The sequence below is a fragment of the Myxocyprinus asiaticus genome, chromosome 31 (assembly GCF_019703515.2).
Source record: "Myxocyprinus asiaticus isolate MX2 ecotype Aquarium Trade chromosome 31, UBuf_Myxa_2, whole genome shotgun sequence".
In the NCBI taxonomy this organism is placed as follows: domain Eukaryota; kingdom Metazoa; phylum Chordata; class Actinopteri; order Cypriniformes; family Catostomidae; genus Myxocyprinus; species Myxocyprinus asiaticus.
Genome location: NC_059374.1, coordinates 22,588,989 through 22,614,089, shown reverse-complemented (window position 1 = coordinate 22,614,089; position 25,101 = coordinate 22,588,989). Strand labels below are relative to the sequence as shown.

The window sequence follows — 25,101 nt, the reverse complement described above, 5'->3', positions numbered from 1 at the left end:
CATAAACATAAAAAAAAAAAAACTGTCCAAAAGACCGTGACACCATGGCCACTGTTACATAATTAAATGTCGCTCTACCAACCAAAGCATCTTTGCACAACTGCATGAGGATGAAACGCAACAAGTTCTTGGAAGTTTCTTTTACTTGGATCTTAAACATGCATGTAATTTCTGCAACTTCATAACCACTTACTGCAAAACCTCTCAAAACTCTTTGTAATATGCAGCTTTTGTGTAAGAAAGGGGGCTTTCAAGGAAAACAAGGTTGGGAACCGCTAGTCTCCTAAACTGGTTTTTAGCTGGTTTAACTCGGCGACCAGCTGGTCTCCTAGACTAGTGATTCCCAATCAAGGGTACGCGTACCCCATGGGGTACGTAAGCAGGTTCCAGGGGGTATGCAAAAAGAATTGGATTTTGCGATGTTAAACCTTACAAAATCACATGTATGGCTTAAAATAAAAATTATAAAATTAGGGATGGGTAAAAATATATTTTCCAATTAATCACGATCTTCATTTAAACAATCCCATTATCAATGTTTTACTGTATGCAAAGTTTAGCATCGAGATCTTTTCACTGCATGTTGAGAGTAAAAGTTTGGTTTGACTCATCCCATGTAATGTCTGTCCAAAGATGATATCCACACTATCCATTTGTCATTGAATAATGTCCCTTTTGATACCCTTTCTGTTCTTTACAGTTTTTTGATCAAAAACAACAAAAAAGAGACATTACTGTAATTCTAATCTAACATAGCAGGGATGCAATAAAGAAACTGCACGTTCTCTCTCATTAATATCCTCCTGAGACCAGTGGCGTCGTTAGGCCTGGGCTTCCGGGGCTTAAGCCCCGGGTCTTTTTGTACTAGCCCCAGGTCTTTTGATCCAATTCCAATAATATATTTGTACTCCGATTATTTACCATAACGGCATTGCTGCACGATTATATACAGACGTCTACTTGCGTGTCTTGCAATCATACGAATGCACTGCTTACTTCGCATGAGTCCTCCCCTGATCAACCACCTGCCCCTACACACACACACACACACACACACACACACACACACACACACACACACACAGCCACAGCCAAAGCACCTGCCAGTCCAGATAGAGTTGTGAATGCCCGCCCCCGTTATCGCTCAGCATACGTCTGTCAAGAGTAGCAGCATAAGACGAAGCGGGAAAAAAAATTGACGTACGTAACTTCTTTAGAAAGAAACAAGGCAAATGCAAGCATTTAGAACAGGAATCAGTAGCAGTGGATGAGTTTGAGAGGATGCCAGAAACTCAAAGTGTAGCAGCAGAGACAGAGTTAGTGGCTACAGGTTTGTGCAAGGTTTGTGTTAGCTAGCTAGCTAACCTTAGGGCTCAGCATAACAACGGTTAAGTAAGCATTTTCTGGGAGAACACGAAACAACTCAATTAACCTACTAACATTATATAAACCACCTAGCTAGAACTTTATATCATTGCTGGTTAGTGTATGTACACACACGATAAGAAAGTTTTGTTTAAATCTAAAACAGTTTCCTTTTAGTGACAAAATGTGTTCATATAAACATATGTATATAATTTCTAAAATCAGAGTATTCTTTGTTTTTTATCATCAATACTAGAACTACCGGAATTCTGTATCTACTAGAATGGTCATAGCAGTTATTTTGACCGCTAGATTCCAAACTCTATAATCTCAGTCTCAATTGAAAAAATACCCAATTGAGAGATTTCATTCAGTTCAGACACTTCTATTCTATTCAACCTTTGTACTGATCAGCCAATTTAATCTAGCAGTTTGTATTTGTGAGCAAATTAGCGATAGCACTCGAGAGAGTCGAGACCGCTAGCAACGTTTCTTTGACAGAGACACTAGCCTAGTTTCCATCCACCTTTCGTGCTGTTTTGTTATCGAAAAAGTTAAAATGCGTAAAAAAAAATTTGCGACACTTGTCGTCTTCTGCCCTTTTCCATTCATATGGCCTTTTATCGATAAAAATGGTGTGTGTGATGACGTCATGCCTAAAAAAAAAAAAAAACACTTTGTTGCATAAGTTTTGGTTTATCACAAAAGAAATCTGCCCTAAAGCCGTTTACATTCAGAAATGTGTGTTTATCGCTAATTCGACTCCCAGATGTCCCTATTTTTTTCCTCTGAAGTTTTGGTAAAATGGGGAGAGTATTGAGATAATTCATTGAAATTAGCCAGCTTACTATCATTTTAATTTCACAAATAAAAGCAATCAGAAGAGGAGGAATTGCAATCAAAAGGGAACAGTTGCCCTTCTGAGGACTGTAATATTGGTCCTGATAGCGCCTATCGCAGGTTACCACCGGTTCCAACCCGAAAGCGAAACATCATGGCCATGTTCAAGCTGGCAACCTGCACCAAGTAGTGGGGGAAACTTTCAGTCTTAGTATAAGAACCATCCATCGATGTGTATATGCTGTGTGCACAGTGATTATAGAAAAATTGATGCAGTGTAACATCAGTGTTTATGATACATTCCTGATATTCAATAGGCTATTTTGAACAATCATCTAATCTAAAGCATTGCCATCACAATTACATTATGTCCCACATATTTCTCCAGCAACTTTTAACGACCAACTGAACTTGATTATCATCTAAAATTAATTTTAGTGTCATAATGCAATTTACATTTTCTGAAGAATCTCAGCAAATGCGATTCGAGGTAAAGAGGGTTAGATTTAAAATATTTAAAAGTTTTAAAATGTTCAAAAGCGAACTCATTGGACAAATAGTTCTGATAGTTTGTAGTCTTGAAAAAAGTGCAGAACATTCTGAGAATGTAATTCAGCCGACTTTTTTCATCTACAGAACAGGGAAAGGCTAATTTAAATTTGTGTTAAGAAAAGGCATATATAGGTCTAAAAATATTTTTTTTTTTTCGTTTGGTAATTTATTTATTTTTAATTTAATGCTTTTTTCGTTTGGCAATTTATTTAATTTAATACAGGGAATTTTGCCTGCATTTTTTCAAAAGTAAACTAAACAATAATAATAGAATTGGACTATATGTTAGTGTTCCAAAAAAGCACACTGAAGCTTTTCTCCTAGTATTGTGTATTTATTTTTTATTTAAAACATCTTTGTGCATATGTTTTTTGTATTATGGGCTAATTCCATGACTGCCGCTATTATTTTGAATGGTGTGTAATAGCAACTTTAATAAATAAACGGATGTCTACCATGATTAAATTAATCGCAGACAGTGGCCATTCATTTGTTCTCCATGCACTTGTTGATGTGCGTGATACAAGATATTTGTGTTGGCACTCCTGGAAGTGTTATGTTAGGGTTATAGGGTTAATTGTCACTCCTGGAAGTGTCATGATTGCAGCATCGGATCTATATGCCGTTAAGATCAATCCATAATCACGTACAATAAATTGGCTTTCAAGGATGTAGGCCTATACCTGTGTTAGTCATCATGATTAACACAGGCTAACGATTGGGGTAAATTCTGTCATGTGACACTATATTTTTGCATTAATGCTTATTTTCTCAACAAAAAGTGTTTCCAAACCAGTTTTTCACGACATTTGAAGTATCGACATAGAGTTTATGCGCTAGAGTTAAACGGAAATTTTAGCGATAATTCGCGTTTCCATCAGCTTTATTTTGATGCTTGGATGGAAACGTAATTAATGACAGTTGCTAAGCAACCATCAACCGTGGAAAAGATTAACATTAGAAGTCCCTTGCGGTCAGTATGACCGTGCCTGGTAGTTATAGGTATAATTGATCATTATTTTCTTTGTCTTTTGTGTAATTTATATAAAAAAATAATAATTTTTTATTCTACAAAGTTATTACTAAAATAATATTTTCATAAAATGCAAAAGCATAAACATTTTACTTTGTCCCGTAGGCTCTGCATTTAACTTTAATTTAAAGAAGCAGCAGCAGAATAAATGATTCTATCAGTATACAGTATAGTACCTACTGATATGTTGCATCTTTACTTTGCTACTTTGCAGAAGAGAACAGCAGGCCAATTAAAGACCTAGAGCAGCAGCAGGCAGGATCAACTGGTTGGACCATTACTGATTTAGGAGACACAGACACAGGCCCTAAACAAGTAAAGCTACCTCAATATCCTCTCGAACTTTTTGGATTGCAAAAAAGGGCCTAGTACAATATGATGGAGACACAAGGAAAGAGAGAGACAGACAACAAAGAGTACAATATGAGGGAGACACCAGGAAAAACAGACAGACAACAAAGAGTACAATATGAGGGAGACACCAGTAAAAACAGACAGACAACAAATAGTACAATATGATGGAGACACAAGGAAAGAGAGAGACAGACAACAAAGAGTACAATATGAGGGAGACACCAGGAAAAACAGACAGACAACAAAGAGTACAATATGAGGGAGACACCAGTAAAAACAGACAGACAACAAATAGTACAATATGATGGAGACACAAGGAAAGAGAGAGACAGACAACAAAGAGTACAATATGAGGGAGACACCAGGAAAAACAGACAGACAACAAAGAGTACAATATGAGGGAGACACCAGTAAAAACAGACAGACAACAAAGAGTACAATATGATGGAGACACCAGGAAAGACAGACAGACAGACAACAAAGAGTACAGTATGAGGGAGACACCAGGAAAGACAGACAGACAACAAATAGTACAATATGATGGAGACACAAGGAAAGAGAGAGACAGACAACAAAGAGTACAATATGAGGGAGACACCAGGAAAAACAGACAGACAACAAAGAGTACAATATGATGGAGACACAAGGAAAGAGAGAGACAGACAACAAAGAGTACAATATGAGGGAGACACCAGGAAAAACAGACAGACAACAAAGAGTACAATATGAGGGAGACACCAGGAAAAACAGACAGACAACAAATAGTACAATATGATGGAGACACCAGGAAAGACACAGAGACAGACAACAATTAGTAAAATATGATGTAGACACCATGAAAGACAAAGAGTATGGTGTGTATTAACAGAATAGGGTAGACAACTCCTGTATCTACCCTAAACAGGAGTTGTTACTGAAATGGAATAAAGTGTTCCTCCAGAACATGCAATTTATCAGTAATGCATTTAGCTGTATTTTGCGCTTGGGGAGCGGTGGGTCTGCGTCTGGGCTAAGCCCCTAGTCTCTTCAAACTCTAAAAACGCCCCTGCCTGAGACCCCTCATCCACATGCATGGATGTTACATTTTGGCTTCACTGTAGGCTATGCCTAATTTAATTTCATATAAACCGAAATGGCATGCTGTTAAACACAATGACCATGTACGTGGACTATAGGCTCATTTTCCTTATATCACATTGAGAATCAATGAATGCATCCATAAGCTACAAAATGTTGCTTTCAGAGGCTGTATGTTAGGATGAAAATAAGGTGCATTTCAAACTGTTCTTAAACCAGTGCAGACAGACAGCACACTGGAGGATAAGTCAATCCTTAATTAGTGAGCAAGAGAGCATCATATAGCTTTTTTATGCAGCCAAGTGCATTCAATCCTAACATTCAGTAAAAAGTTCAGTTTCAGGCTGCAGATGATGTTTAGGCCACTCAACATGGTTGGCAGATATGGGACAGTGGTAATCAGTACATAGATTCAGACTTTTTCATGCAAACTTTTATTTTAACATGGTTGGCAGTGATTGGATGATGCTGGCCATTACTTTGAATCAGAATTATTTTTGCTACTTTCTGATGTAATGTCTGTAACGTCTCAAAAACATGAATAACCAACACTCCTGGAAACAATGAACAATTTAATAAAAAAAAATCTGACTTTCTATAGCTTGGTATTATTTAAAATTTCACAACTTAGTCCCACTGTCCACTTATGTGTACATTGATTTTCAGGAAAACTATTTGGTCTAACTTTTTTTGCATGTTTATTAGGGGCTATTAGTTACAAATCAAAAAGGGGAATGGAAAATTCACACAGCAGTCATGCTGGGGCTTCAACTGGTCAAGCGCTCACTGACCAAACTGCCAGTAGTTTTAAAGAGACAGTACCGTTTTAGCTCTTTTTCTACATAACAATGTAAATAATTGTAAAAAGTACAAACTATGCATGTTTACAATGAACATGTAAATAAAAAAAATTATGCAATATAATATATGCAATTTCAAGACATCATATTTATTGATAAAATACATGGAATTTAGTAGGGTCTAAATTCCCCTGCAGTGCCCCCCAGAGTGAGATATTTCTGTGCGTGACTGCACAGCTGGTAGAGGGGGGCAGAATGTAGATAAATCATTTGTTGAATTCTTGATTTATTGTCATTTAAAAATAATAATAATAATATAATAAAATACAAATACTGTATACCATGGTAAACAAAAACTGGTTATGTCTACTGTACTGTATAGTTTTATTTCTTTTGTTTATATATAGTTATAAAAATAAATAGACAAATAATATAAGGAGTACAGTTTGTCTGTGCACTGTTTGAAATTTCAGACATTGTGTGTGTGTGTGTGTCAAACGCATCGTCACCTAATGTAAACAGACGGCCGCGTAGAGCGTGCAGGATTATCGCTATTATGTGTTGACTGAGTTTCTAAACTGTTATCGTGGTGCTTCTGTGATAGTTTGGCTGTCTGTTTCAGAAAACAAACATATCATATGCTTGAAAACACTGTTTGAGTCGCTGTTTGTGTGAATGACAACCGCATGTCCATCTAATAAGGAGAGGCTGCATGCATGGGATAACCACGCTGTGTTGACTAAGAATAAACTGATATCGTGGTACTTTGGTGACAATTTGGCTGTCTGTAACATAAAATAAATGTATCATATGCTTGAAAAGACCGAGTAGCTGTTTGTGACAAATGACAATCGCATAACCACTAATGTAAACAAACATGGCCTCACGCATCGGATGATTGCGTTTGATGTGTTGACTGCGTATATGAGCTGTAAACTTTTTATCGTGGTACATTGGTGACCATTTGGAGTGTAAAATAAACGTATGTGCTTGAAAGACTGTATAATTCAATATTTGTGCGAATATGAATAACAGGTGCTTGTTCAGCACATCTGTGTGTTTGCACGAAAGCTGATTTGAATCTGGCAGCTTGTAAAGTAATTTGCTGTGTAACACATATGTGTAATGCTACTCTGCAGGGGCCAGTTATTAACCATCACATATGTGTGACGGTACTTATGAAAGAGTTAAAAATCTAATGAAAAAATAAAAAATTTAAAATTAGTATTATTCATATTTGGTAATGTATAAAGTTAGAAGGTCCTTTGTATAATTAACAGCATTAGCTATAGTAAAAGACAATTTCTTTACTATGTAAGCAAAATTAATATTATAACTAAAAACAGACCTGCAATATAGTTGATTATTATGATAATGTTACATGACAAACTGTAGTCTTTGGTACACATCTTTGTTTTTTTTAATGAAGGGGTACTTTAGCCTTAGTGATGGTGCTGTGGGGGTACTTATGGCAAAAAAGTTTGGGAAACACTGTCCTTGACTGATCATACTGTAAATTCTGCAACAGGAGGTCAAAGGTGCTGCTGAAATCCGACTATGCTTAACGAAATTTGAACAACTGCCCCCAGTGGCCAAAGCTGGAAGTGTTGTTGACCAGTTTCCAGTCGGCAAAAGCAATTGTTTTTTGTTGTTGTTGTAAATTATGTAAAACAGTCAACAAGAATGGATATTTGATTAACTCTACTCCCTAAGCCAAACCCTTAAACTAAGTGTCAGTGGAGCTAAATTTTACTTTTAGAGCGAAAATGCAACCTTTTGAATGACACTCACAACTGATTATGTGAACACGATTACTTCCTGGTTTCCATGGGAGCAGAACCCATGTTTCAGAGATTGTTAGTGCAACGTGTTATCAATAGCACCTCAGGGAAAAGTAAAAATGTTTGAATTAATGCTAAAATGTCCGAAGTGGGATAATGCTTGCTAGTAATTTTTGTCTGGGCCTGGTTGTAAGGTATGTCTATGAATGGACATAAAAGTAATGGTATCCTAATGAAGGCTGTTCTGGGTGGGTTCGGCAAGGTTGGCGGAGAGGTCGGCTGGGCACGGTGTGGACAGGATGGAGGGGCAGGATTCAAGCCACTTTGATGTCTGCCGACCCGGTCACGCCTGTCTGCTCCGCTCATGGCTCAGGGGACTCCATGGGACTTCACAGCCCTCTTTTAAATGTGCCAGTTTGAAGTGAGGGACCCCCTGCCGTGCACAATGAATGAACGCATACTTAGCTGACGGCCGTTTGTGCAATGAGAAGAATGGCAGGAAGGGAAGAGGAGGGACGAGGGGGAAAGTGCATTTGAACTTGGCCGAGACCATATGTAATTTCCTCTGACTCTGCGTTTGCCCCTCCATCAGCACATCTGCTGCATTATGACTTGAGTTCAGCTTTATTCACAACCTCAGCTCAGAGGGATTTAGAAAAAAGAGAAGAAAAAAAAAGCTAAGCTGAAGGAATAGTTTACCCCAAAATAAAAATTCTTATTTTAAAAGTTACTTATTTTGAAATCTTATTTTCAAACCATAATGTCACTCCAAATCTGTATGACTTTCTTTCTTCCGTGGAACACACAAGGTGAATTTTTAAAAAGTATTCACGGGCTTATGTGCAATATAATTAAAGTAAATAGTGACTCCTATCTGTCAGGCTCGAAAAAGGACAAAAACCACCATACAACTACAGTAAAAGTAAACGACACGACTCGTGCACTGTATTTCAAGTCTTCTGAAGCCATTCGATCAGATTATGTGATCCACAGAATGAAATTTGAGTCATTATACAGTCTCAAATCAAATAATTAATACACTCCATAAATCATCCTCAAACCTTAAAATGTTTTAAAAATTCACCTTTTATGTTGCACGGAAGAAAGTGTGTCATATGCATTTGGAGCAACATTAGGGTGAGTAATAATAACAGAATAGTTCACTTATTTTTGGGTGAACTATTTCTTTAATTTTATACATTAAATAGCAAGCACACACATGCTCTGTGCAGTAGTATGTTTTCAGACACATGAGCCAATTACATAATTTGCAACTCTTCGGTTCGATCCTGTTGCCTGCAGATGGTGACTTCCAGCATGGTGTAGTTCTTGCTGGAACGCACCACTCATGACAATGCCGCCTCGCTTGGCTAACACATTGTTCTGTGTGTGGGAACCTGCCTCCTATATTCATAACAGGAGAGCTCCCTCCAACCCACCCTCCCGTTTTTCCTCAATTTCTGCCTTACATAATAAAGACTCTTATAATACAAGAACGGACGGGAGGAAAGGAAGAACAGACAAAGAAATTTGCACACACTTAACACACTCTGCCTCTCAGGCTTTTTTTTGATAAAGGACAAGGGAAATGCACAGATCAAAGCCACACAGCCGCTACCACACACACAGCACCCTTATAGTATATACACTAAGTGTGTGTGTGTGGATATACAGTAGGATTTGGCATTTAGGCACAAGAGAGCAGATCTCTAATGTCCTTGAACATTTCCAAATTAAGAGAGCATCCACTGAAAGAACAAAAAATACTTTGTTGTTTTCTGTGAACTGTTACACATATGCGTATCTGTATATGATCTATAATAATTTAAACCTTTTTGAAGGGAATTTTAGGTAAACTTTAATTAAATTTGTTACGAGCAGGAGACCATGGGGATGCACACCCGGCGCTGAGTTGCAAAATCAGTGGGAGAGAGATAAAGGAAGAGCCGGGGACGCCAGGGAGAGAGAGAGAGAGAGAGACGCATACGGCCGCGCTGTCTGTGTGTTTTATGTTATGTTTAAGTTCCTTTGTTTCATTAAAAGTTTATGTTGACTGCTCAGCCGGTTCCCGCCGCCTCCTTTCCCTAACAGTTACAAAATGTAATTGATTTAAAAACAAAATTAGTCCAGCAGTTTCTAAATTAATTAAACAAATCATCTGTTTGTCCTTATGCATCATATGATCTAATTAAAGAAAAAATGAACAACAGTAAAACTGTTTTATGAGGCAGTAAATTCCAATCAAGGACTGTTATTTTTCTTTTAACGATTTTTAGAAAATCTTTATTGACATAATTATGTTCGAGGAGAAAATTCAACCGATGCAGTATTGCAAATATACAGGTTCAAGGCAATGAAATAATATTTTGTGCATAATAAATATATAAGAGAACTATGTGGTGCAGATCACTGAAAAATCTAGTGGTTCTTGAGAAAAAAGAAAAATAAAAGCAACAATTATGACTTGTATTTTATTTTAGTATACTATTTTTTTTGCATGCAACTAATCAATCTGTAAAACCATTCAATTTCAATGAAATGATGAATTTATTTTTTTTTTATTCTACATAATTATTATTTTTTTTATTTCTTTTTTGTATAGCCTATTATGTCATACATATGATCCAGAGCTGTCCTGTTCTAAGTCAGGACATCTTGTAAAGGTGATAAGGCTCCTGGTCTGTTTAAAAGTAGCACTCTTAATCTGACATGGTGATGCATGTCCTGCATATTTGGTTGTTTAAATGGAAAGTGCTGCTAGGCTTGGAATCCAATTCCAGATAACCTATTTCTGGATCTGGAAAGAACTGTTATCTGCTATTTTTAACCAAGCACAGAAAACACATTCAGATTCCTCCTTGATGCATGAAATCACCATCACATTTTCACTTTAAATGAGGAAGAGTGACGTCACTGTCTCGACGAACACAGCAATGTTCAGCTCAAAGAATCACACTGGCGTTACTTCCAACAGTTCTTAAAACTTTTATTTAACTGTGCAGTAGAAAATAAGTTGTTTTGATCATGATTTTGCAGTACATTACTGTAGTAAATAAAGGCATAATCAAAGAGAACCATCTATCAGTATTTGTGTTCTATCTAAATTGTATTTTTTATAAACTACTGTAATAGGCTACTAATAAAGTCATGTCAATGAGAAAAGGACAGCTCCAGACATACAAATGAATAATTTTGAAGTGGAAAAATCACTTCAAGCATGAGCATGTTAATAGAGAGCACTGCTCTTTTGCTCTACTGTGTTTGCCAATCCACAAGGAGATACTCAGTTCAAAGTATTGGGATGGCAAGGGAGAAAGAGAGGGAAAAAAATCCCTACACAATATATTTATAAGAAATTTATATATATATATATATATATATATATATATATATATATATATATATATATATATATATTAACATATGAATAGATTTAATAGAACATATTAATTTCATTATTTATGTTTTTAGAATTGTAAAGGCCGCAATAGAAACAGTGTACTCCAATGGAGCCATTCACACCAGTTATGAACATTTGTGTGTTGAAAAAACGAGTTTTTTATTTTGCAGTGTGTCGATTTTTTTTTTTTTTTTTTTTAATCACCTGGCAATGAAATGCCCTGACCAATAAAATATTAGCATCAGGAGCTGCTACAGTTACCAAAACCTGTGCAACTGGTGGCGCTAAAGCACAGAAAGTTGTTTTGATCAACGACATTAAACGTGGAAGTAACTTGAGGAAGAAATTCTGATCCAGCAGTGAGGATGTGAATTTAATTTGCACCAAATGCCTTAAAAGCTGAAACATTTATACTCATATGAGTTCTCTAAACATGTAAATGAGATTGCTGCATCACTGCCTTGCATACCCTTTAAAAAAAATAAAAAATGTCTAATCTTACGTGGATTGTCTTCATAATGTATTCCATATTGCTGCATTTTTTTGCCTTAGCATTTAATCTTACGTGAGTTCTCTTTAATATGACATACTGTATATTGTGTTATGTTTGCCTTTGTATCACTTTTTTTAATAAATATCTTTATGGACCTTGAGTGTTTTTCTTCACCATATATTAATAATATTAATACTATTGATGTGACTTGCAATGCACTCTCTATAAATGTCTTTGTATCAAAGTGCCTTTGTATACCAAAAACGTTGTGATGTTGGTTGGGATTTGTGTTTTGTTGTGTGCATTTATAGACTCTTGGAGCGCCTAGATGTCGTCATGTTTAATTCGTAACATGCAGGGTTCTGAGCAAATGTATATTACAAGAGGATGTACAAGGCAATAAGTTACAATCAGTATTGTTCCAATTGATAACATGTTTTAAAATTTTTAATATAATTTTTTTACACTATATTCGTTCTAATCACCCCTCAGATTGTGTCTACATGATAATACTGTCAGTCCACTTGTCCAGCAGGTGAACTGAAATACAGTGCATCTGGAAAGTATTCACAGCGCTTCAATTTTTCCACATTTTGTTATGTTACAGCCTTATTCCAAAATGGATTAAATTCAAAATTCAGAAAGATTCTACAAACAATACCCCATAATGACAACGTGAAAGAAGTTTGTTTGAAATCTTTGCAAATGTATTAAAAATAAAAAAACGAAAACAAATCACATGTAATTAAGTATTCACAGCCTTTGCCATGACACTCAAAATTGAGCTCAGGTGCATCCTGTTTCCACTGATCATCCTTGAGATGTTTCTACAACTTGATTGGAGTCCACCTGTGGTAAATTCAGTTGATTGGACATGATTTGGAAAGGTACACACCTGTCTATATAAGGTCCCACAGTTAACAGTGCATGTCAGAGCACAAACCAAGCCATGAAGTCCAAGGAATTGTCTGTCGACCTCCGAGACAGGCTTGTATCGAGGCACAGATCTGGGGAAGGGTACAGAAAAATTTCTGCAGCATTGAAGGTCCCAATGAGCACAGTGGCCTCCATCATCCATAAATGGAAGAAGTTTGGAACCACTGAGCGATCGGGGGAGAATGGCCTTAGTCAGGGAGGTGACCAAGAACCCGATGGTCACTCTGACAGAGCTCCAGCATTTCTCTGTGGAGAGAGGAGAACCTTCCAAAAGAACAACCATCTCTGCAGCACTCCACCAATCAGGTCTGTATGGTAGAGTGGCCAGACAGAAGCCACTCCTCAGTAAAAGGCACATGACAGCCCGCCTGGAGTTTGCCAAAAGGCTCCTGAAGGACTCTCAGAACATGAGAAACAAAATTCTCTGGTCTGATGAAACAAAGATTGAACTCTTTGGCCTGAATGGCAAGCATCATGTCTGGAGGAAACCAGGCACCGCTCATCACCTGGCCAATACCATCCCTACAGTGAAGCATGGTGGTGGCAGCATCATGCTGTGGGGATGTTTTTCAGCGGCAGGGTCTGGGAGACTAGTCAGGATCGAGGGAAAGATGAATGCAGCAATGTACAGAGACATCCTTGATGAAAACCTGCTCCAGAGCGCTCTGGACCTCAGACTGGGGCGAAGGTTCATCTTCCAACAGGACAACGACCCTAAGCACACAGACAAGATAACAAAGGAGTGGCTCCGGGACAACTCTGTGAATGTCCTTGAGTGGCCCAGCCAGAGCCCAGACTTGAACCCGATTGAACATCTCTGGAGAGATCTGAAAATGGCTGTGCACCGATGCTCCCCATCCAACCTGATGGAGCTTGAGAGGTCCTGCAAAGAAGAATGGGAGAAACTGCCCAAAAATAGGTGTGCCAAGCTTGTAGCATCATACTCAAAAAGACTTGAGGCTGTAATTGGTGCCAAAGGTGCTTCAACAAAGTATTGAGCAAAGGCAGTGAATACTTATGTACAGGTGATTTTTTTGTTTTTTTCTCGTTTTTTAAATTTTTTATACATTTGCAAAGATTTCAAACAAACTTCTTTCATGTTGTCATTATGGGGTATTGTTTGTAGAATTTTGAGGAAAATAATGAATGTAATCCAATTTGGAATAAGGCTGTAACATAACAAAATGTGGAAAAAGTGAAGCGCTGTGAATACTTTCCGGATGCACTGTAGTTTGTGAAAGTGTCTCGAATATTTTATTTCTCGTTGAGCAAACCAACAGCACACTCTTCATCACTGCTGCAGTTTGAGAGGTGTGTTTTTATTTTATCGATCTGCTCGCTAGAGAACACGCTTTCTTGTTTTATTGTGATTCCATGGTTGTTTACTATTGAACTTGTCGAGTAATTCTACTCATCCATGATGGACAAAGGGCAGATCAGGTGAAAGGTGCTTTGTGCCACCCACCGTACCGGGGTAAAATTGCTTATCGATTAGTGCCACCTATTGTAAAGGCATGAATGTGCTAAAGGCAATCATTCACTCAGTTGTGCAAAGGCCTTAAGAAAGGGGCTGTCCTACTTCTGTTCTGAGATAATAAATGGAACATTTCATATCATGGCCATACAAAGGTAATTTTACATTTGGACTTTGTAATGAATGACAATATTTCTTCTAATGATGATATAAAGCCTGCTTTGAGGTCTTAGAGCTGACATTACTCTGCTCTGGATGCTCTTGAACCTGAGAGAATAAACTTGAAATTAAGCTTGTCCAGTCACATTTATCAGACAGATTGGGAGCAGTTACAACTAATAAGAACTAACTTCACTTTTCTTAACTGTTTTTACAATTTCTTTCATAAAGAAAGTTCAGAAGTTCATATTTGGTGGAAGTCAGTTCCCCTAAAGTTCAAACAAGTGTCCTAGCACACGTGTAGTTCATCACGTTAACTATGGACTTGTTCCACAAACGTTTGACAACCAAAAAGGACCTGAACAAACTTATTTTTGAGTTTTGCTTGAAAAGTCTTTAAAATAAGATTTCTTTAAAATTAATGCCACTTAGTTTGATATTCTGTTAATTAATGTAATGAAATTCACATTTTATGTCTGGTTCAAGTGTCCAGATACATTTTAGAATCAATGTATATGTGTTAAAACCACATAAACAGATTTAGAAGTGCAGTTACGGCCATTGAACCATCAAATTATGTGACAAAGGATATAAACACTTTATAATCAGTACATGCTGTACCACTGAAGACCAGTAAGAAAACTTGTAAAAATACAGAGGAAGTGCAGCTGTTTAATAACTGGTTAACAGTATCAGGCTCAGTTTAACCAGAGAAACCACTGATTACGATGTGCAGGTAAAAGAGACTCTGTGTCTTAATATAAATAGCCTGTACAAGAGCATGCCTACTGACAGATTAAAACATCTTTGAAGTCTGCCATACATCACTTGAAACTCCCATCTTGGTTTTTAAAGCTAATACGCTTAAGTCTTCCAGCAGTCAAAGCTGCTCCTTCACAAAATTTTAATCCCAGCTTTGATGAATTGTTATGTACTGCAGGAGAGAAAAGGAGAAACACACACACACAAAAACAAAAAAAACAGTTGGAGTTGAACTGAAACTTTTAAATTGAGACAAGATTTGTATATGTTTATAGAGACTTACACTTGGCGGTTAAGAAAAATAGCTGACCGCTTGTTTCCTCAAGCCTGACAGGGAGAAGGAGAGAGAGAACACATGACAGAAAGTATACACAAATGTATGCTTTAAATCTAAAAGCAAAAAAGCAGTTTTTAGTTTCTATAGCAACACCCTGAAAATATTAAAGTGATATTAATGTGGCTAATAAAAGCAATAAATAATTAGAAGGAGATACTGTGCGCTGTGGTTTCATGCTAACGAATGCGGGGTCTTCAGAAGTCATAAAAACAAAACAGTTCAAAGCAACATCAGTAATGATTAGTAAGAAGAAACGAGAAGCAGAGGATATTAAAACTAAATGAATGTAGTTGTGGGTTTATTACCCCCTCTGAAAGAAAACAAAGGTGCCCTGGAATTGCCCCGTGACCACAGTCAAACAGAACGCATTAAGTAAACAAAGATGGAACACATAAATACGCACAAATGCAAAACAGATCCTTATCTTTGCCAGTGGTTAAATATGTTGTCTTACAAATCATAATTACTTGGTAAGACCGAAGGTTGAGGAATGACTGCTGTACATTTTCTCAGAATGATCATAAAATCATTAATTGATCATTTTCATTTAAATTAACCACATTTTATTGATAAAATAAACTGTAACATAATCTGTAAATTATCTAATAGATTTCAGAATATCTTAAATTATTCAAAACATGGCTCATAACATTTAGTTAGTTTTAATTATTATGCATTTAATTAGTTTTTTATTAATATTTTGATTAACAATTTAATTATTGTTAATAGTAATTATTAATGATTATTAATTAGAAATGAACATATTCACATGCAAAATTTTGAAAAGGTTTACTATTTTAGACATTTTTATCCTTGCTAATCATCTATTCTGCATTGTTAACCTGCCATTGTTACCTTAAAGGAGATATTTCTACTTGATCTAACCCTTAAAATTTGTTTTGTCGGTGTAACTTCATGTATTCAGGGTGATTCAGACATGTTCACAAATATTTTTGACTTGAATCAAACCAGTTAATTTAGATGTTACCACATGAAGCACATTTTTAGGTTGACATTCCCCCCCCCTATCCAAGATATCCTCAAATTCTTTCAACATAAGTTCTCTTGAAACCAAACATGCTCCGTATTATAAAGTTTCTTTAAATACCCTTAAAGGAGGTGATGATTATGAAGCAGGAAGCTCCATTTAAATTTTGAAACGGATAGTATTACTAAAGCCTGCAACGAAAAAAAGCCCTTCCCCCATGGCTGTCTGCCCACTGTCCCAACTAACCTGGCTTTACTCATCTGTGTGAACCGAGAAAACAAAGAAGCCTCAGAGAGCCAACGTATTTGATAATTTCTTACATGATTATTTTAATTTGCATTTAGCAAATCGAATACTATCGAGTCAAAGTAGAGAGATTTGACACAATTTCAGAGCCAATATGCAGAGAGGCCAGCCAGCAGCTGGAAATGTTCTAGGAAGGTGAGAGAGAGTTGGCCCCCACATCTAGCCCCTATGGGGGGCTTATTACAGTCAGACAGGCATGTCATTCCTCTGCAGGGTCAGCAGGTTTATGCAGAAGGCCTCCTTACAGAGTTACTGCTGTAGCAGTACTGCTGAAAACGTAACCACCATTTGTTACAGCATTGTCAATGTGTTTTTCTGAACCCGGGACTTGACACATATCCAAAAGTCAGTGACCTGAAGTCACTTGTATAGGAGCTGCCTGACATCAAGGATCTACATTAGGATTTACATTAGTCTTATCGCAAAACTTAAAAGGTTTTTGTGTGTAGCAATAAAACAAAAGTGCGTTATTTTCAAAACAAAAGTACTGTAAATTACAGACACAAACAGACCAAGGGCTTATTATCACTCCAGGTCACGGGGAGCGTTCGCTCATGGTGGTCTGAAAAGACCTTTTAATAACAACATGTCATTTTCTGTAATTCAGCCTTGGGATTTCTTGCTATGTGAATATTTAGGATTGTCAATAGAGCTATAAATAAGACATATTGTGGGGGCGCCAGTATAAAGACAGCTACATTGTGTGTAGAATTTGCTGGATGCTCTTTAAAACATAAAAATTTGTGCTGAGCCAATGGTGGATTTGGAGGCCATCTCTCCACAAATCAATGGGGTGCAGTCACTCACTCACATGCAAACATTCAGACACACTTACCCAAAGACACTGAAGATTGATAATACAATAAGGAGGCCAAAAGCCAAGTAAGGATAGGAGAAAAAAAGAATAAAACAAAAATGACAGCAGGAGGCAAGCTGAGTGGGAGAGCAAGAGACACAGAGAGAGACTAAGAAAAAGGGCAACATGCACACACACACACACACACAAAGAAAAGCAGGCTCATTCTATTTTGGTTGCTGTCAGTTTGAGGATAATCTGCCAAGGCTTTCCTCACTGAGATGGCAGACTAAGAGCAGGCTTAAATCCTGAGCTATCTCACCGATTCCCCTCAGACACATCTTCACTGCAACCTGCACAGACTCCCACTGCACTTAAAACTCTTTCGAACACAGAGACATATACTTAGCCATTTAAATGGGGACATGCCTTAAACTTTTGACTACTGAAATATAACACTACTAACAGTAACCCACAACTTAACCCTGCCACTAAATTAAAACTTTTTTGCATTTTTTTATTTATTTTAAAATAAATGATTTGCTTCATGAATTGTTTTACCAGTCAGTGACGTTCCCGAATGTCCCCAAAGGGAGGTTTAATTGGATTTAGCTTAAATTAGAAGACCATCAACTGTCCCCAAACTATAGGTAAGCCCACACAAACACAAGCCTCAACTACCACAGAATAACCTGAGATCCATGTAATGTTATAAATAAATAAAAGTTTCTGCTTTAAGAATTATTTGCATTGTGAAAAGTACAATACCATACAAATACAGTTGAATTAAAATGTTTAATTAGAATTGATTCAGTTGGTTACTTGTTAGTAGTGAAATTCAGGTGGGCAAATCTTTAAAATTCAAGCCTAGAAATAAAAAAGCCCTGTTAATATTATTACGTTTTGTATTTTATGGAAATCTCTCTCAACAGATCTGTATGTTTAGGTAGCATCTGATTTCTCAGTATAAGATCAGAAGTCAGCACTGTGTCAACAACATTATGTTGTCCTGGATATTGAGGAAAGGAGAAGGCACACTGTCCACCCAAAGCAGGCATCTCTTGACGCACGTCTGCAGTGTTTTATATGTAGAGAACAGGAAAGACTGTCTGAGGCCGATGGCCCACACCCAGCCTGCCCTCTGTCTCACTGTTCAGGTCAGTCAATAGTCATAAACACAGACAGTGACAGTCTGCCTTCACAGCACCCAACAAACCTCACTGTGCTGCTCTCCATTTCAAAAACATGTTTCATTAGCACTGCAATTAATGAGAATATTTGTAACTTTTTAAATGACAAACTAAAAAACTAAAATAAAAAAATAACAGGTCAAATAACAGGACGGTTATTGAGATTAAGAGAGTAGTATTTGGCCAAATTTTAATGGCAAATTTAAAACTTACAGGTGCACTCAGTAATTTTATTCCTCACTAAAATATTTACAATTAAAGAAATGAATTGTAATTTTGAAAAATATGTATAAAGTCATGAGCACTCACATGAGATGAAGAGTCCAGTCATATCAGTAACGTTATAAAAGCTGTTTAATTTGACATGGAGAGGGTCCACTCATGAATGTTATGATCACATTACCAGCCAAATATTACTCTCTTAATCTCAATAACCGTTATGTTATTTAACACTTTCACCCAAGGATTAAATTAATCATGACTGAAAGTGAATAGTACATTTTTTAAATGGCATCTGAAACTGAAAACTATTGATTTTGAATGATGCTGCATCCAAGCCGCTGGGTGTCAGTGTAAGTCCAAGATGACACAAACAACAAAGTTACTGAGTGCACCTTTAATTTTTGTTTTGTTTTCAAATGTAATAAAGTTTCCACTAAAAATGTACACTAAAATCAGTCAATTTATTTAATAAATAATACACAAACTTGCACAGAAAACACACATAAAATAAATCAATAAATGCTTTCTTTAATAATAAATACAATTATATCAACTCAAAAACAGTGCTTTGCTTAATAATCATTAAACAACTTCTTAAAAATAATTGTAATATTAAATAGGGACAGACTTTTGACTACTGTTGTGTAAAGCTACTAAAAGTAACCCACAACTTAACCCTGCCCCTAAATTATGCTCACAATTATATGTGCTCAAAAACTCAAAATAAGTGCATTGCATAAGCATTTTCTTAATAAGCTTCTTAAAAATAATAAAAAAGTTTAACTCTGATTTAGCAAATCAACTTTAAACCATAAAATAATAATAATAATAATTTGTTATACATTATAAGTGAAAGTGCCAGGGAAATATTGGCATAAAAAGTGTCAAAATGAATTATTTGCACATCCTTTATTTCATTATTATGGATTATTTCATCTTATGAAACAGTACTATATTATTTTCCTACTAAATAGTATTTTAAAAAATCAGTATAGCATAAAATGAATCAAGAATCTCCCTTATTCATCTAATAATTTCTAACAAAATAATAAAATAAAAACAGCACACAAACACTAATAATATCTCACAATAACAACTCAAATAATCACAAGATTTGACTTTGCCATTTGAACAATGATCTGATAAACCATTTGAACATCTGTTTCTCCTATAAGATTATATGAAGCTGTGCATGATGCCAGATTAATTCAGCATCAAATGAGATTGAGATATGAGAGGGAGAACTGTTTACTGAAACAAGAAAAATAACAAAAAAGGCTAGTCTCATGCTTTCTTTAAGTGTGTGCATGACAATTCTGCACCAAATTACTAATACATTTGACAGCTCAACAGATTTTTAATACGCGTAGACTTTGAATGTGAATTAATGCTATGTATGACATGTGCCATATAATTGGGGAGGCTTTAGGATACAGCTCTGACAATCTGTAATACCCGTTACCAATGAGCGTTCCCCTTGGAAATACATGACAGCACTGGGACCATTCTTTCCTCAAGGTGCTTGTGGATGTGTGAAAAACATGATTTGAATGTTCCTTTGTTACTCATTTGATGACAGCACACACACAGAGCACATGATGATGGAGTGAGAGACAGAGCTGCCACCATGCTTTTCTCAGCATTCGGAGACCTGGCCACTAGCTGCCCTTGGCAAATCACTGAGAAACATACGTCAAGCACTGTCATGCAAATCGCTGTGACAACAGTCACCACAGCTACACAATTCCTGGCTCCCGAGGGAACAGGGCCACAGTCAAAAGAGACAATATTTATTAATGACAAATTAATCAGTCACCAAGCATGATTACTCAGAGAATTATGTACATAGAGGCAAAGATTAATTATCATGCTAAGAAATTCTGAATGGGTATAAAATTAAAAGAAAGACTGCGGATAATAAATTTATTTCACCCCAAAATGCTCAACAACTTAGTGTTAGTTATATATTGCATAGTTTGACTAATCGCTAACATTATATACTGAGGCAATTATTATGAAAGAGCATTTAATTACCAAACAATACTGAAAACATCAAGATTGATTGCATCCATCATTTTGGAAACTTTAGGCAAAACTTTTATGGAGACAGTTCACCAAAAATGAAAATTCTGTCATAATTTAACCACCCTCACTGTTGTTCTTAACCTGTATGACTTTCTTTCTTATGTGGAATACACAATCTGTTTGGCACAATTTTTCCAATGAAAGTGCATGGTGACTGAGGCTAACATTCTGCCTAACATCTCCTTTTGTGTTACATGGAAGAAAGAAAGTGATATGGGTTTGTATGACTTTGGGAAACTATAAGGGTAAACGATGACATTCTTAGGGTGAACTAAAGCTAATTTAAATTAATATACACTCACTGAGCACTTTATTAGGAACACTATGGTTCTACTAAAAGTGCCCAATGTGGTCTTCTGCTGTTGTAGCCCATCCACCTCAAGGTTCAATGTGTTGTGCATTCTGAGATGCTATTCTGCTCACTACAATTGTACAGAGTGGTTATCTGAGTTACCGTAGGTTTTATGTCAGTTCGAACCAGTCTGCCCGTTCTCCGTTGACCTCTCTCATCAACAAGGCCTTTCCATCTGCAGAACTGCCACTCACTGGATGTTTTTTGTTTTTGGCAACATTCTGAGTAAACTCTAGGGCAGAGATGCCCAAACCAGGGCCCGTGGGCCGAAGTTGGCCCGTGATGACATTTAATTTGGCCAGCCTTGCCGTATATGACGAGGGGGAAAAAAATGCTATTGATGCAGCTTTTCATTGCATTAATTTTGCAGATTGCAGAGTAATGGTTTTTTATATAATTAAATCATAAAGGAGGGGAACCAGGGTAACTTTAACATTTTAATATAATACAGTTTGCAGGGCCTGAAATTCGGCACGGGACTGCAGGTATTGTGCACAATTTTAATAATTCCCGCAAGTTCCATGTTCATAACGCTGGACATTCCTATGCACTTTTATTCATTTTACAGAGCAGCTGCAAATTAGTAAACCAATAGATACAGATTCATAAATCAAATCAAACCTCTGCTCTAGAGACTGTTCCCAGGAGATCAGCAGTTACAGAAATACTCAAACCAGCCCATCTGGTACCATCAATCATGCCACGGTCGAAATCACTGAAATCACATTTTTTCCCCATTCTGATGGTTGATGTGAACATTAACTGAAGCTCCTGACCCATATCTGCCTGATTTTATGCATTGCACTGCTGCCACACGATTGACTGATTAGATAGTCGCATGAATAAGTAGGTGTACAGGTGTTCCTAATAAAGTAAGTGCATATACATATATACAGTATTGGGTAGTAACAGATTACATGTAATCTGTATTACATAATCAGGTTATAAAAAATCAAGTACTGTAATTAGATTAAATTACATTTTTAAATACTTGTAAACAGATTACAGTTACTTTTTATGAATTACATTTATTGATTCATCTAATTCTTTTAAAATATTTGACATTTTTCATTCAAAATCAGTCTACAACTGATATGCGGTTGTTAATTCTTCGAGTGTTTTTCAAATGGGGGTCTGCACACACAGACCTGATACTGTACGAGCCACCACCCATAATTACACTTAAGATGGAGCGGTAATCCTTACATAAATGATGAACTGATTGCATTAGTGTGGTAAAGTTAGTTTTATTTTCGTGAATTGCTTTTTTAATCATTTTCGAAAATGTACATGAATGCGCTTTTGTGTCATCTTTTGAGACTTTTGTTTTTGTGATGTTCGTTCAGAAATATAATTGGTCTCTGTCACCACACATGAATGCCATTTGTAATGCCAAACTTGCCAGAGTAAGAACATTTTAAGTGCTTTTTTTATTACACTCAGAAACAGACAAATGACAAACAAACACAAGAAAAATGATCAATTCTCATAAGATCCATTAAGTTTTCTTTAATGCATTGAATATTGTCAAAATGTTACCAGCGTATCCTACTCAAATGCATGTGACATCAAATAAACAAGAATAAATTCATACGTAATTCAAAAGTAATCCTCAAGCAATCAGATTAGATTATCTCAAAATGTACTGTAATGTATTACATTACTGACTGCAATTTTAGTTATGCAATTTGCAATCAGTACCATGTTACAATTTAGAAGTTATCTACCCAGCACTGTATGTACAGTATATATATTAGTATTGTCAGTCAATAAAAAATTTGAATCGAGATTAATTGCATAATTTTTCGTAGTTAATCTTGATTAATCGCAGATTTTGAAAGTGCTGACATTTGACTAAATATTATTTTCCTGTCAAAATGCATTTATGTCCTTCTTAGGAAAGAAAACATTACAATATGTAACAATATAATGCTTTATTAAAGGTGCAGTATGTAATATTCAGAAACCCTTGTTATTAATGACATCTGTGTCTGTTAAGTGAACTGCAGCCATCTACCTGTTGCTCGTGATCACGTGCACACAACCCATAGGGACATGAGCATCGACCAAAACAATGACGTAACGTACAAAGATGCTGAACGTGATTCACCGGCATCATACTAACAGATGAGGAAGCATTATTAGAATTACACAGTTATGATTGTTTTACTACAAACTTTGAGACTGTTTATTATATTTGACTCTCCAGTGCTGGAACAGGGCTAAAACAAATTGTGGATATAGGTCTGACTATGCGAGACTGTAGTTTGAAGTAATCACTTTTCTTTGCATGATACATTGAATGCATTTATACGATAGCCTATGTCGGCGTTAGCTAGCTAGCCAGCTTTATCAATGGATGTTAGCTAAATTTGGTGGATGATGACAGTAGCTGTTTATAAAATAGACTGTACATTATAAATATGTTGACACAATTCAGTATTGATGTGATTTCATCACAACTGCCATTTTTATATATATTGATGCGCTATTATTTTATAAAAATAGATTGTATATATTTTCTGTATAACCAAGTTATGTTACACTAATGAATGGGTATTTTTGCATTATCTTGAACATTGTCTAGCATTCATTTCATGTGTTATTGTAGTTTACCTTGCTGAATAAATACAGATTAACATTGACATTAACCTGACTTTTAGTATAAAGAGAAGATTGTTGAAATTATCTGAAAGTTACGAAGCAAGGTAGCTTGCAATTTGCCAGCGTTAGCATCAAGTTAGCTAAAATGACACAGATCAATCCTTATGGCATTATATTTCATATGCTTTGCAGTTATGTAAGCTTACCTGTCCAATAAGAAGAATGCCAATTCAGGGTCGGTTTTGATCCCCAAAACTGAACGAAGGTCCCTCCAGGAATCAAACGCCCAGCCAATGTTCACTCTAGTTTTTGCTCGACCGTGATCACGTTCCTGCTTAGCCAGACGGGATTCTGTAGATAAATGTTTTTTTTGTGTAGGAGTCAGTGTTGTGCTGGGAGCCAGACATTTGCTGGATTCCATCTCTAAGATAATGTTGCCTAGTGTTGCAGACTGTTTGTTGTCGCTGTTGAATAGCAGAAGAGAAGCTACTGTCTGAGGCATGACTCTCGGGAGAGCGCATAAACGTCACATCCTTTGGATTTTCCCGGCAAAAGCGACCCGCATCCTTCGCATGAAAATCAGTCTACAGGATTTAATAGGCAACCTAGGAAGTCCGGGAAGGGCTCATTTTTAAAGTTGCGTTAAAAGCCTTTCACACATTGGCAAAAAAAAAAAGACGAATAGTACATGAAAAATTTTACATATTGCACCTTTAACATTTTCTAAACAAAGCCTTCCAAAGTAATAAGACAGAAATGCACTAATATAGCAGCAATTCAAGTAACATTAAATGTTTCCCAAAGCCTAAGTGGGAGTTTGACAAATTAAAATTCTTGGGTGCAGTTCCGAGCAACATAGCAGTCATGACAATGATGAGACATATACCAATTTACAATGAACAGATTTACACATCACAATTTACATATCTAATATACACATAATTACACATATCACAATATACAAATAATAATATACAATGTACAGTATACAATACACACAATATAGAATACACAATAAAAAATAGTACATATAGTATATATAAAATATACAGTAGGTTGTATTGTACTGTATTGACATTCAGGATGTCGGTTGATAGTCAGTTGCCAGTGTGTTGTTAAGAGAGAATATAATTTATGACAGTCCAGTGTGAGATATAAGATGAATAAAGTGCAGTGCTGATGTATATTGATTGTG

The 25,101-nt window shown here is 36.3% G+C and overlaps 1 long non-coding RNA gene across 2 annotated transcripts in view; it reads right to left on the bottom strand.

Moving 5' to 3' along the window:
• Positions 1-14,825: 14,825 nt before the first annotated feature.
• LOC127421784 (uncharacterized) overlaps positions 14,826-25,101 on the bottom strand; it is a 29,068-nt gene continuing 18,792 nt past the window's right edge. For both annotated transcript variants that reach the window (XR_007894096.1, XR_007894095.1), the window contains exons 3-4: positions 15,310-15,353; positions 14,826-15,198 (exon numbers count right to left, since the gene is read on the bottom strand). This is a non-coding gene — a long non-coding RNA (uncharacterized LOC127421784). The remainder of the gene's footprint in view (positions 15,199-15,309; positions 15,354-25,101) is intronic.